Below are 14,661 nucleotides of genomic sequence, written 5' to 3' on the forward strand. Positions count from 1 at the left end.
ACCAGTTTAAAAAAAAATAAAGAAGGCAATGGGAGTGGATAGTCCAGCCTGCATATTCTATCGTTTTCGTGACTCCAGTTGTTGGATGATGAAATTCAGGAGGGAGGGATGAGATATCTCCAGAGGCTTAGTTTAACATCATCAAAGCCTCTTCCCTCCCCCTTGCACATTACAGTATCTGCTTTACTAATCAGAGGGAAATTTATCATATAGGATTTAGGGGAGATATTTATGGTGCCTGTAAGCACAATGCCTTTGCCTTGTATGATGTCAGCTATTCTCCTGAGGAGGTACAAGACCACAGCTGGTGAGAGAACAGACCGGGGACCATTTCACAATTTCAAAACAGAAGACCTTGTTGAAGAAGAGGGATTTTAAATAACATTTGCTTTTGTTTTGTTCTTTATATGATGAGCAGGTGTGGGAGTCAATTCGAGAGGGCCGCTTAGAAGATCGTGGAAAGAGGGAGTGAGGTGAGTATTTTTGATGGCTGGTGAATGACTGAGATTTACAAACTTCATATGAAGTATGTAGTCCAAGCTCTTTCCACCTGTGCAGGTCCCAGAACCCAGGTCAAGGAGAAACAGGAGGGTGCTGTGAGAATTTTCCACTAAGTTATGGCATCCTCCTAGCTAAACAAGATGGAAAACAAATATGGGACACACGTCTGGTGTGAACATACAAATGCTGTTTTAAATTCATCGTGCTTTATGGGTTAAGCGTCTTAAGCACATGATCTCCTAGAAGATAGGATGAACGGATGTAAAGTTTACCACTTTGATTTTGAAAAAAAGTTAGGGCCATCACACTGAATTATAAGAATTATTAAAAATGACTTCGGATATGCTAAATAGCACTGTGAAAAGTAAAGGTTGATAGGTATATTAGAGATTATTAATAGCATCGACATTATTGCTATTAAAATCCTTGAGTGCTGGCGCCAAGGATTTGTCCTTTTTATCCTTGTAACCCTGTGGCTCTGTACAGCTTCTTACACGTAGAAAACCCTCAATCAACATTTGACCAATTATTAAACAAAAGGTAGCCACACATTTTAGAGGGGCTGCAAAACACCTGAACCACAGAAGGAAAAAGTAAGAGAACAGTCTTGCTTTATGAATCAAGTAGAGATCATTGAGGTGTTAAGTTTTCTAGCTGCTCATTTTTCAACACAAATCCTTGGGACCATCACATAGCATTATTTTAAACAATTCCTCTTAGGGGCCCAGGAGGCAAGCTTTTCTGCCGACAGGAGAGATGTCTTTTACAGCTAGTCGGTGTTTAGTTCTCTGAATTCCTGACTGAAGGAAGAAAATGACTAGGATGTAGGATATCTGACCTATAGATTGTTCATTCTCTGCGTGAGTCAATCTTTGAAGTCCAAAGATAAAAATCATCATTAATCACAAAACTTTCCTATAGTCATGAGGTCAGATATTCCAGCCCCCTTCCAAAATGACCGCACTGACTGGCAGTGGGAGAGACCGACCCAGACATGGTTACCTTTATGACACAGAGCTCCTTCCCTCTGGCCGATGGTATGAATGAACAGGCAGGAAGAACAGAATTAAAAGTCAGCTAACCATTGCTGAGTCAATCCAGCCCACAGCATGTGAAGACTGAAGGGCCCCCTGACCTGAGGAGACTACTGAAAACGCAGGGCTGTTTTCTCCTTGGGGAGCGTTTTCATTAGGGAGGGGCACTGAGTCAGAGAGTCTGCCCATTGCTTTACTGGACAATGAACATTCCCAACATGCTGATCAAAGGTTGAGAATTTGGTACTTGTGGGAATGCTTCAATATCTCACCTGTGGCTGAAGCAGACGTGCATTTCTAAGTGCTGATTCCTTTTCCTGTGAAGCCAGGTGTACAAGAAGAGCTAAGGGGGAAAGAGAACCTTGTTTCCCCTATGAAAGTATGGATTCAGTCAATCCATTACAATTTCAAAAATAGTTATTCACTTTGTATCCCTCAAGTGAACAGACTATTATATTATCCTCAGGAAATAAAGAGGTAGCAATTGAAGAAAGACAAGAAGGAAGGAAGGAAGGAAGGAAGGAAGGAAGGAAGGAAGGAAGGAAAGAAGCAAGGAAGGGGAGAGAGAGAGGGAGGAAGGAAAGATTGGTGAGTAACTTTTTGTGCTGTTTCACAGACACATCGTCCCTTTAGGTCCTCACAGCAGTTGTTTAAAAATCTGACCGATAAGGAAGGTGAAACTCAGGGGGATTGTTACTTGCCTGGTGAGGTAAACATTATTTATTTTCGTGGCCAGTGTCTGAATTTCTTTCTTTCTATTATTTTGGGAATTGCTCACTGTTTGTCTGTCTGTTTGTTTGTTTTTTAAGTCTATTTATTTTGAGAGACACAGAGAAAGTGCAAGCAGGGGGAGGGGCAAAGAGAGGGAGAAAGAGAGACTCCCGAGTAGGACCCACACTGTCAGCACAGAGCCTGACTCGGGGCGAGATCCCACAAACCCTGAACTCATGACCTGAGCTGAAGTCAACAGCCATTGCTTAACCAGCTACCACCCAAAGGCCCTGGGAATTGCTTACTGCTAAATTCTTAGTAATGGAGATGGGGCAGGTAAGCCCGTTTTACTATTGGAACAGAAACTACTAGATGTTCACTTTCCCCATTTCCCCAGCCTCCTTTGAAGCCATGACCAAAACTCTAATAACCAGAGGAATCTGTGCCAGAAGTTCCTGAAAGGGAAAGAGTGGACGTGAGCTCTTCCTCCTGGAAGTGACTCTTCTCTCTGTCTCTCTGTGTGTCTCTGACTTTCTCTCTCTCTGCCAGTGGCTCGACGAAGAGAGGAGAAAAATCAATGCATGGTGGTGGCTGCGGGGTATTCCTTACCAACATTTTTCTGAGACTTGATTTTGGGTTGTTCCTAGAAGCTGGATCCTGTGTCTTTGTTCTGTGGCCTTATCATAAGTTTTTAGCTTTCTAATATCTTTTTCTTTTTATTTATTTATTAAAATTTTTTTAATGTTTATTTATTTTTGAGAGAGAGAGAGAGACAGAGTGTGAGGGAGGGAGGGGCAGATAGAGAGAGGGAGACCCAGAATCCAAAGCAGGCTCCAGGCTCTGAGCTGTCAGCACAGAGCCCGACGTGGGGCTTGAACCCATGAACGGTGGGATCGTGACCTGAGCTGAGGTCAGACGCTTAACCGACTGAGCCACCCAGGCACCCCTCTAATATCTTTTTTCAAACAAACTTTATTAGAGACTATTTAGCATATGTAGAAACAGAGAAGAATGTAATAAGCAGCCATATATCAGTTACCCTCTTAAATGATTATCCGACATGGACAACCTTGCTTCATCTCTACCCCTACCCATGTTCCCCCTCACCTGGATTATTTCAAACAAACCTCAGACCTCACGTTATTTCTTCCATAGCATTTTCGATCTTTATTTCTAAAATGTAAATATTATTTTAAAAATGACTACAGTATCATTATCCCACTTAATAAGAATAGCAGCTTAGTATTAAATTCAAAGTTCTCTGATTATCTCACAATTTTTAAACTTTAAAAAAAATCTTCAAATCAGGATCAAAACAAATTGTTTTCAGTGTCTCTTAACGTATAAATACAATCTCTTGCCTACTCTTTCTTTTTTAATTTGCAGTGAGGAAGCCAAGTTGTTTGCTTGTAGCATTTTCCACAGTTAAGCTTTACTAGTTGGATCCCTGTGGTATCATGTATCATGCCCTTTGTCCCATGCATTTTCTGTCAATTGGTTTTAGGTAGATCTAGAGGCTCGATCAGATTCATTTTTGTTTGTCAACCTACTTCATAGGTGATAGTGTGAACCTCTATGAAGCCATATAATACCTGGTTGTCTCTGTGATGTCAGCAGCCATTGATGAGCCTTATTTAGATACATTATTTCAGTAGGAGATGTTGATTTTATAAACTTCTTTTTAAAAATTAAATTCTCTTAGTGTTTATTGTAGCTTTTCTCTTTATTATTTTGACTTTCCCAAAATCGTATCATCTGTGAATAGACATAATTTTACCTTTCTCTTCTACTCCAACATCCTTTTAATAAACTCCTCTTTTGACTCAACCATCCAGAATTTTGTTGCCTTGCCTGCAGCTGAGAACTCTTTATAATATCAAAGATCAAAAATCTAGAAAGTGATAAAAACAGATTCCAAAAGAACATCTACTTCCCTGAACTCAAGCTTCCTCTTACCTTCCCCTTGATGACATCTATAAAGAAAACCACACGTGACAGAAAGCCAACAGAATTTAAGCAAAAGGGTGATATTTTTGGCTCATGTGATGGAAAATCCAGTAGAGCTGGCTCAAAGCAAGGCCTAGGTGATCAAATGATAATATTAAGGCCTCTATTTTTCTGTCTCTTGGCGCTTATCTTTGTATGTCGGTCTCTTGTTTTTGTATTTCAAATGGCTTTCACCATTGTGATTGGGAATATGGCTATAACAGCTTCAGTTCACACTTCCTTATGGTTTCCCTCTTGGGGAAAAGATAGTCGGGACTGGCTCCCGTAGGAAAGTTTCAGGTGAAACTCTGATTGATGCAGCTTGGGTCGCGTGCTCTCCCTGAACCCAATCAATATGCCCTAGAGTGGGGTACTCTGGTACGTATGGATCACATGCCCATTTGTGGAATCAGGTAATGCAGAAAGCCCTGCACAAGCCATTGGACCATAAGCTCCCAAAGGAATGCTTCTCTCAACAGCAAGGGTACTATTCAAACAATATTATGTCCATAATACCAGACCTCCCTATTCCTTCGATCACAGCAGTTCCATTACACATTTACTAAATAGCTGCTAGTTAGTGGGATCTAATCCTACCAGAGTTCATCCTGTTCTAAGCATCGAGGCATATCTAACACGATGTTTGAAAAACATGAGCCACGCATTGCGTGTTTCTTGAAGAGCGATGCTCACAAAGCACAATATAAATAAATGCAGCAGAGGTCAATGTGTTATAGAACAGTAGGGATTAAGGGAGCATCCTGGGCTGGTACGGATGAGCATGGTGCTTATGGAAGAGGTAGAACTTGAAACCGAGGGATTCATGCAACAGGACAGTGTTGAGGACATAGGCACTAGTTGTAAAAATGAGGAAGGCAACTCTGGTCCTCAAGAAACTTGTGGTCTAATGAAGAGATTAATAACACTTTCATGTTATTTGTGTGGTATGTGAAAGTTATGTGGAGGTATATAAAGGATACGAAAGAAGCGGAGTCCAGTAAACCTGAAGAAGGTCAGAAAAGTACCCACAGGGCAGCTGTTGTCTGGTCTAGTCTTGCAGGAGTAGGAGTTGGTCAAGTGAGCCCATAGGGTGGAGTGAGGGTGGGCAGGACTGGGGTGCAGAACAATCCATGGTTCAGACATGAGTTTGGAGGTAAAACAGAGTTTGAGGGAGTCTGAGAGCGAGGAGAAACAAAGTCAGACGAAAGTGCAAAATTCATAGCCTTACATGTCAGGTAGGCAATATTACATGACAGAAATCTTCATAGGGTTACCGGTGCTTAGCCTTTTGTCTAAAGAAATAAAGGTTGCAAAATTTAAACTCTAAACAATAAGCATTGACATACTCATGTCCTTTGATCATTATAATTTCATTTCTGGTGGATATTTAATCAACAGTGGCTTAGATGATTTCCCTTTTTATTTCTTCTGTTGAGTATTTAATGATCTGGAAATAACCCTTGAGTAAATGCCATACGAAGGGTCCTTGTTATCTTTTGGTGTTATGAGGATTTTTTGGTGATATGAATAATTTTACCCTCTGGTTTATGTGATTGAAAAAAGACATTTAGACACAAAGTCATAATTCTCTTTATAATTGGCATGTAGGAATCCCCAAGAACATTCTCAAATAGGTCCTGATGATAACCTGGTAGGACCATGTGATCATTTTTCCTTTCTCATGGTTCAGGGCAGATGAGAGTAAAAGGTTTCTCTTAGGCCTTTCCTATAAGTTATTTGCATGTTAAATAAGAGGAATGAACAAAATAGACAAGGACTTTATACTAGGTCCCAAAGGAAATAAAAAATGGTTTTACAAGATTTTCTGATGGATGAAGATTATGAATCCCATCCTCTTTCCCAAAACTTTGCCATGAGAAAGATAATAAAAAGAGTCAGATACTGTACTTCATTTTCTTAGAATAACCATAGCTTTGGGCTACCTTGGATGTCTGCTCTAGAGGTATGACTATCAAAGTCTCACCTTTTCAGGTCAGAGCCGGACATTGTGCTGGTGGTATTGAAATATTAGTTGTCATTGTATTTGATAGGGAATAAAGGACACGTGAAGCTCTTCAATGGGCTTCTATCTAAGAGGACCCCATCCTTTTTCTTCTTCTCATTGAGACCGAAAGAATCAAAGTATCTTCTGTAGCAGGGAGAGAGGGGACTCTCTAGAGTCACATACCCTAACCACAAAGGGTTAGATAAAAGAATATATGAAGGGAACAAGGGGAAATATATATCTGTATATACTGAAATATTTCCCCAAACTTCATTTTGGAAGAGGGACCTGCCAGCACAAATCACGTTTTCTGGGTAAGACTACTCTCCCAGCCATCTGGATATGGAAGTGTGGGGAGAGAGGAGATCACAGTTAGGGAGGCCAGGTGATGGATTTGAGACCCACTGAGGAAGGATGGAGTGGAATGGGGGCAGAGAAGGAAGAAGAGGCTTTAAATGTGTGATGATGGATAGGATTTGGAAAGATGGAGGAAAGAGATGAAAGTCCCAGAAACTCATAGTGGCAGAGATCTGACCTGAGCTCACCTGGCCCTGGGATACTCCTACTCTTCCTGACTCATGGGCTGACATACATCTCCAAAAGTGCAATGAGGAGACAGGCCCAGGAACTTGGAATCCATGGAAACAAAGGGAAGACTATTTCAATGCCTTTCCTGGAAGAAAAACTGAGCGTTTCAAAGGAATGAGAGAAGACTCAAACCACAGCCAGTGTCGTGGATGGCGTCAAATGCTCAGCCTACCCTGAGTCCGCTGGAGGTGAGAAATGGACTACGGGGCTCCAGAGAAGCTCACGTGTTCTCGAGGCCTTGTTGGTCAATGCTGTGCATCTAATTTATCAAAAAAAGAGTAGAGCAGTATTCCCAACCCCGAACTGAACCCTGAGGGGTTTGGGTTTGTTTGTTGTTTTGCTCATTCAAAGCATTTACGCACGGAAGCTCAAGAAACTACCACTTAAAAGTTGCAAGCTGTTGTTTTGACTCCCTAGAAGTTGTTTCATTTTTCGGGGTCACCTGTTGTCTTGTGGAGGAAGTGCCCCTAGAATGGGTCCTTTAGTCATACAAATTCAAAGGTATCGGCTCAAAGCTCTTTAGAATAATATAAATGCACTGTTTACCTGAATGAACCTGGTTTATTATAAAACAGCAATGTCATAGCTTGGGGATGAAGAAACCAAGTGTGGGCCCCGAGTTTTACATGGTCCAATGATCCAGCTCTGCTCTGGCCATGCCTCTCCCCACGAGGCAAGGAATTTCTAAGCCAAGTGGATGTGTCCAGCCGGGGCACATCCCCCTAACCCCTTAAAGACTAGGCACCAGGCAGGCCGATTTATGCATTTGGCACTGGAGGCACAGTGCCGAGGGCCCATGACACGCTTAGGGGCTGCAAAAGCGTTTCAAGTTCTTTTAAAATAAGAAGGAAAAAACGAACTTTTAAGTGGAAAATGTGTTTTAGGCGTCCCTGGGTGGCTCAGTCAGTGAAGTGCCCCACTTCGACTCACGTCATGATCTTGCAGTTCACGAGTCTGAGCCCCATGGGGGTCCCTGCGCTGACAGCTCAGAGCCTGGAGCCTGCTTCGGATTCTGTGTCTCCTTCTCTCTCTGTCCCTCCCTTGCTTGCACTCTGTCTGCTCTCTCTCAAAAATAAATAAACATCTAAAAAATTTAAAAAAAATATGGGGAGCTTGGGTGGCTCAGATGGTTAAGCATCCGATTCTCCATTCCGGCTCAGGTCATGGTCTCCTGGGTTGTGAGTTTGAGCCCCGGGTCCGGCTCTGTGCTGATGGTACAGAGCCTACTTGTGATTCTCTCTCTCTCCCTCTCTCTCTCTCTGCCCCTTCAGCACTCTCTCTCTCAAAATGAACTTTAAAATTTTTTTAAAAAAGAAAGAAAATGTGTTTTATATAATATTGATATATTTGTCTCTGTGTCAATGCACAGAGATAAGATATAATTTGTAAGATTTTTAAGTTTTTGGGTTTTTTTTAACATTTTTTTTTAAGTTCATTTATTTATTATTGAGAGAGAGGGAGCACAAGCTGGGGAGAGGCAGAGAAAGAGGCAGACACAGAATCCAAAGCAGGCTCCAGGCTCCGCGCTGTCAGCACAGAGGGGCTGGAATCCACAGACCGTGAGATCATGACCTGAGCCGAAGTCAGACACTTAACCAACTGAGCCACCCAGGTGCCCCTTTTTGTTTTCTTATGGGAGAAGGACGAGCATAAAGACAAGAGTGCCCAGGACTTACTGAAGACATAAAGTGGCCCTGCCCCTGGGTACCCAGGACCCCAGATTTCCAGAACAAAATGGCCTAGCATGCTTCCAGGGTCTGTGTGGTTCTCTTCCCCCTTCTTCTTCTTCTTCTTTTTTAATTTTTTAAAAAGTTTCTTTTAGAGAGAGAGAATATGAGCAGGGAAGAGGGGCAGGAGGTGGAGAGAAAGAACCTTAAGCAGGTTCTACACTTGGCACAGAGATCAATGCGGGGCTTGAATCCCATGACCCTGGAAGCGTGACCTGAGCCGAAATCAAGAGTCAGATACTCAACTGACTGAGCCACCCAGGCGCCCCTCCCCATCTCTTCTTTCAAGAGAAGTTTGCACCATTGGCATGAGCACCTCAAGGCACAGATGTGACCACAGGCCACTCTTAATATAACCTGTGGCTGGAGTTTGGATGTGTGGGCTAATATGTCCGTGCGGCTGTGCGTGGGGTTCCCGGCGACACATGGTATTGGGGGCAGCATGGAACGGGGCATATGAGGGCTGTGGCAGTTCTCCCCGCAGTATCGCGTTCTGGCGCAGCAATACTTGAGCAGAGCTGTGTGATAGTGTGATGGTACTTTGAACGAATGTAGGAAGTATCATTGATCATTAAGAAGATAACACTGTAAACCAAACTCATGAAATAGATGTAAGTTAAACTAAGGCTAAGAATTTTTTGGTAAATAATCTAGCGCTGAATTTTACCTCGTAACTATCTAACTTTATTTTCTCTTGTCTTTATTTAGGAAAAGATCTCAAAAAGCCATTGAAGTAGAAAGGTCTAACACGGTGAATGTGGAGGCAAGAAGATGGCAAGCTCTTGGGTCCTCGATGACATCACTGAGTCGCTGGACCCCTCTCGGAATCGCCTCGTATCTTGATTGTTAAACTCCCTTACTGTTTAAGATACGTTTGGTTGGAGTTTTTCTTTCTTGCATCGAGAAGGATCGTGTCGCAGGCCCATGAACCATTCTCCGTCTCCTCTTCGAGCTTCATCCAATAATAGCACAAGCCCTCATCTCTCCCCCTTCCACCACTGCTGTCTCTCGACAGCCAGATGAAAGTGACACTCTCACCTAGAACAGCAGTGGTAAATGTACCCCCGCCTCCATTCTTCCCTCCCAAAGGAACCTCTTCTTTCCCCGTAGGCACTGGCCAGGGTTTGTAATGTTACATATATTTGTTTATTTTGTTCACTGTCTGCTTCACCCCACTTGGTTGTAATTACCCTGTTGGCAATGGCCGTGAATCTTTTGTTCCCCTAGGAATATCCAATGCCTACCATGTAGAGCCTGGCACATAATAGGCCCTCACTAAATATCTCTTGTAGCAATGAGTGAAAGAAAGAAGGAGGGAATGCTTTCTCCCAAGGCAATGGGACATGGTATCCAGACAAGCTGGACTATTACTTCAGGCCGAGCACTCTGCTTAATTGTTTATTCTAGTACAGTATCACATTCGGTTACAACAGAGTGGATGTCCTAAAAGCACCGCTGATAATGTCATGATTGTAGAAAGGGCTCGCTAATCCTCCACGCTCTTGTGAGGCAATCAGCTCTCTTCCAAATACCCTCTTAGACTTCAACCCTTCTCCTCAGTCAGCACATCGATCCATCACAGAAACATCCGGCAAGCCAAGTTAATCCTCGGCTAAACTGGGACAGGGCTGATAAGTCGGCCTTGAGAGTTGAAAACACCAGCCCTGCTGAAGGAGAGGACATTTTTTTTTCAGACAGGGTGAGAGGCATAAGCCTCAGCCAGGACCCTTCAGTTACAAGACGATAATTTCTCACAAAAGTGTTAGCTTAAGCAGTCCAAATGCTGCTTCTGCACCAAAGAAATTCAGAGGAGAGCGCCTTGTTTCTTTCTCATCCACACAGGTAGAAGGGAAGCCGTGCCTCCGGGAGCTTAGGCTGGTGTTTACTGGGCCAAGCCTCCGGTTTATCCTGGGAAGCTCAAGGGTTCTGAAGGCCTTTTACGGGATTCACAAGGATAAACAACATCTTCAACATATGTTCTCGGAGGCCAAGCCTCGGACCCAAATCTGGGGATCGAAGGAGCTGCCTCTCTAATAATTCTGGACAGGTCCCCAACTTCGCACAAACCATTTATTTTAGAATGTAAAACTTGAATACTAACCTTTTATCACCTGAAGTTCTGTGGTCATTTAGAAAATACAGTAGCACCCCATTTTAATTAGACCTGAGTGACAAGAATCAGCCCCTTATGGGTTTTCTAGATAATGGTCAGACCTAAACAAACAAACAGACAAACAAACAAACAGCATGCCTCTCTGAGTGGTATTTTGCAGTAATTTTTTTTCCCTTTACACTGCATTTTAGAATTCTAATAGAGGCATGTCTGGAAATTTTTAAAAACTTGTTAATGATTCATCCACTTTGAGAAAAAACACGGGTGATTTCAGGGGCCCAGGTGTGAGCAACTGATTTAAAACCAGTGTTTCCTGGGGCGCCCGGGTGACTCAGTCGGTTGGGCATCCGGCTTCGGCTCGGGTCATGATCTCAGAGTTTGTGAGTTCAAGCCCCACGTCGGGCTCTGTGCTGACAGCTCGGAGCCTGGAGCCTGCTTCGGAGTCTGTGTCTCCCTCTCCCGCTGCCTCTCCCCCACCTGTGCTCTGTCTCTCTCTCTCTCTCTCTCTCTCTCAAATAAATAAATAAATAAATAAAATGTAAAACCAGTGTTTCCTCAGTGCATTCGTTCCGCAAACACTTGATGAACACCAAATCAGAGTTCGGTTGCAGATGACGGAAACCACTGAACTAATTTCACCAGAAAGCTGTTTAACACAAGAAATGAAGTGCTTACAAAATAGAAGGCTCTGGAGGCCAGAAATCTAGGCCAACACCACGTAGCTCCAGCCTGAAAACAGAGACCCTGGCTGCCACAGAGGAGCCAGGTGCATTCGCGTTGGGGCTGGCCAGCAAGAGCATGGCTGTACCTCCTGACACGGTGGTTTTCAAAGCTCGCTGGGGCGAGGTGGATTGGGAGACTGTTTCAAGAGCAGACCTTGACTCTAGGAGAATCTGCAAATGAACTCTTTTCTTGTTGGCTTTCTGGCCTCTGCCATGGAGCATGCTTTTCCATAAGAGAGAGACTTAAGATAGTTAAGTAAGCCCATTGGATGGCTTTCGATGTACATTCCTACCCTCGTGGGATACAAAGTGAATACGAGCCAGTTCCTGTCTTTGAAGAGCTTCCGGTCTAAGGAAACAGACAGACACGCGGACAGAGACATACACGCAGCTGGCGGTGTTGTGTTAGGGACAGGTATTGATGGGGCGGCCGCCGAGTGATGTTTGCATCTGGGTTTTGTTGACATATTTGAAAATGCATAAATTAATGGGCTTCACTTTAAAGAGAAAATATTCTATTATTAACGTGGGTCCCTTTGCATGGGAGAGATATGGATGCCTCCTTTGCTTCCTACTGTCCTGAGGAGGCCCTCTGTCTCCTTGTGTGGTTCCTCGCCTGTCCCTTCAGGAGGCACTCGGTGCCATCATCTGCATTTACTTAGGCGGCGGAGCTGGGGGGGTTACTTGGCAGTGATTAGTCATCAGGCCACTGGCAGAGACGACTGGCACATGGAAAGCCTGAGGCTGAGTTTACTGTTAGCCCTTTGAGTCACAGAGCACCCCCTGTCCCCACCTCCTCCCGCCCCCAGGCTGAACCCAGAGTCCTGTTCAAAGATGTTTCCCCTTCTCTTTGACTTACCTTCTGAATTCATTTTGGAAGAATGTACCAAGATCCTCTGAATCCTACAGGAATGTTGAACTCAGTGAAAAAGTGATGTGGTTAAGAAAGCAAATAATATGCTGAAAGATGTTCATTGCAAGTGGCTAGGGACATCAAAGAGATTGATGAATCTGCATTTCAAAAAGCTGGCAGGGGGTCACATTTCAGCTTACCTCATATCCATCCTGTTTCTATACTGGGTGTTCCCTGCCAATGATGTTTCTTCCTTCCCATCAGGACAGAATACTAATATAGCTAGCCCCGGGGTAGAGATGTCTGGAAAAGGTATTGTCTTCTTAAATCAAAGCAGCTCAAAGAAATTTGTCTTTTTTATTAACAATAGAACACAGTTGCTAACATTGGGTGAGCATTTACTATGTTTCAGGCACTGTGCCTAAGTCCTTTACAGGAATTATTTCATTTAATCCTCATAGAATTGCTGAGACCGATAATATTATGAGCCCTATTTTACAGTTCAGGAAAAAATGAGGGGAAAACAGGCTAAGAAAATTGGCCCCATTGTAAGTGCTGGAGCAAGAATTCGAACTATGTGATGTTGATTTTTTAATTCACAATCATAGTCAGTTGAGGTGAAGGGAAGATATATAACAGACATGGTTTAGTGGAATTTGTTTTTTAGGACGAGCAAGAGAGGAGACATACTTAAATAATCTACTACAGTTTAGCTTCCACGGACAATCATGGATTGTTAAGAAACTGGTGGATAGAAGTGAATGACAGGGACGAAATAGGGATAAGCAGCATAGGGAGGGCAATGAATGACAGTCACTGGAAAGCCACCACTGCCACCATCTTTGAATGTCAAGGTTGCAGAAAGTCAAGTACTGTGGATTACCTCAGACAAGTGGCTGTTCAGACCTTGCTCCCACATCAGCATCAAGGCATGAGCCACCTCAGGAGATAGCTCTGATTTCACAAAACTCTTTAACTAAAACAAAAAAAAAATTTTTTTTTCTTTGTGTTAATCCAAACCCCGCTTCCCTGGAGCATTAATCTAGTTGTTGTTACTAGCTTGATCTTCTGACGTCATGTAACATAAATCCACCCCCTTTTCCACCTGACAGCCCTTCTGGGTATTTATCCAAAGAAAATGAAAACACCAATTTGAAGAGATATATGCACCCCTACGGTCATTGTAACATTATTTATAATAGCAGAGACATGGAAACAATCTACGTGTCCATTGACAGATGAATGGACAGCGAAGGAGTGGGGTATATACGTGAAATAGAATATTAGTCAGCCATTATAAATAATGCAATCTTGCCATTTGTGACAACACGATGGATCTAGAGGGCATTATGCTAAGTGACATAAGTCAGACAGAGAAAGACAAATACCGTACAATTTCACATATACACGGAATCTTAAAAAGAAAACAAATACAGCAAAATGGAAATAGACTCAGGGATACAGGAAACAGATTTGGATATGGGTCGGGGGGAGACATTGGGGTGTGGCTAAAATATGTGAAAGGGATTAAGAAGTACAAATTTCCACTTATAAAATAAATAAGTCCTCCTTATAACTAAATAAGGATGTATTATACAATGTAAGGAATGTAGTCAATATTACTGTAGTAATAATGTAGTCAATGTAGTCAACAATACTGTAATAACTTTATATGGTGACAGATGGTAACTAGGGGATCATTTCAAATCACTTTGTGGGGTGCCTGGCTGGCTCAGTCAGAAGACCATGTGGCTGTTGATCTCAGGGTTGTGAGTTTGAGCCTCATCTTGAGTGTACAGATTGTTTAAATAAATAGACTTAAAAAATATCAAATCACTATGGTGTTCACTTGACACTAATAGGATATCATATGTCAATTGGGCTTCTGTAAAAAAGAAACGAAAATAAAGTGCCTCACTCTCCCGGCTCCTTCAACCATCCTTTATGCAACATGGATTTGAATCATTTATCATTCTAGTCTTTCTCTGTTTAGGCACACTTCAGCTCTAAACCCACTTTGGAGAAAGAATTTTGATAAATGAAGTATATAACATTGTATAAGACACGTTTAGGGGCTTTAAGCCTCAATTAAAGATAATTGTATAAAATTAACTATTGTTGGGGCGCCTGGATGGCTCAGTTGGATGAACATACGACTCTTGATTTCAGCTCAGGTTATGACCCCAGGGTGGGGGGATAGAGCCCTACATAAGCCTCTGCATTGAGCATGGAGCCTGCTTAAGATTCTGTCTCTATTCCTCTCTGTCCCTGTCCCCCACTCATGCATTCTCCCTCTCTCTCTCTCTCTCTCCCAAATTAAAAAAAAAAATAACTATTTTCAATAGTCCCCTTAAAACCACACACGTATGAGTGGACCGTTAGAAGGGTTTCCTGGGTGTATATGTGAGTGACGAATCACTA

General features: G+C 42.8%; 1 long non-coding RNA gene across 1 annotated transcript; it reads left to right on the forward strand.

Annotated features, from left to right (window-relative positions):
* The first annotated feature begins 187 nt into the window (after positions 1–187).
* On the forward strand, positions 188–11,048 carry LOC123586502. The gene is made up of 3 exons (XR_006706840.1): positions 188–307; positions 419–473; positions 9,261–11,048. It is a non-coding gene; the product is annotated as an uncharacterized LOC123586502 (long non-coding RNA).
* Positions 11,049–14,661: the final 3,613 nt, after the last annotated feature.

Source organism: Leopardus geoffroyi, chromosome C3, assembly GCF_018350155.1.
Source record: "Leopardus geoffroyi isolate Oge1 chromosome C3, O.geoffroyi_Oge1_pat1.0, whole genome shotgun sequence".
In the NCBI taxonomy this organism is placed as follows: Eukaryota; Metazoa; Chordata; class Mammalia; order Carnivora; family Felidae; genus Leopardus; species Leopardus geoffroyi.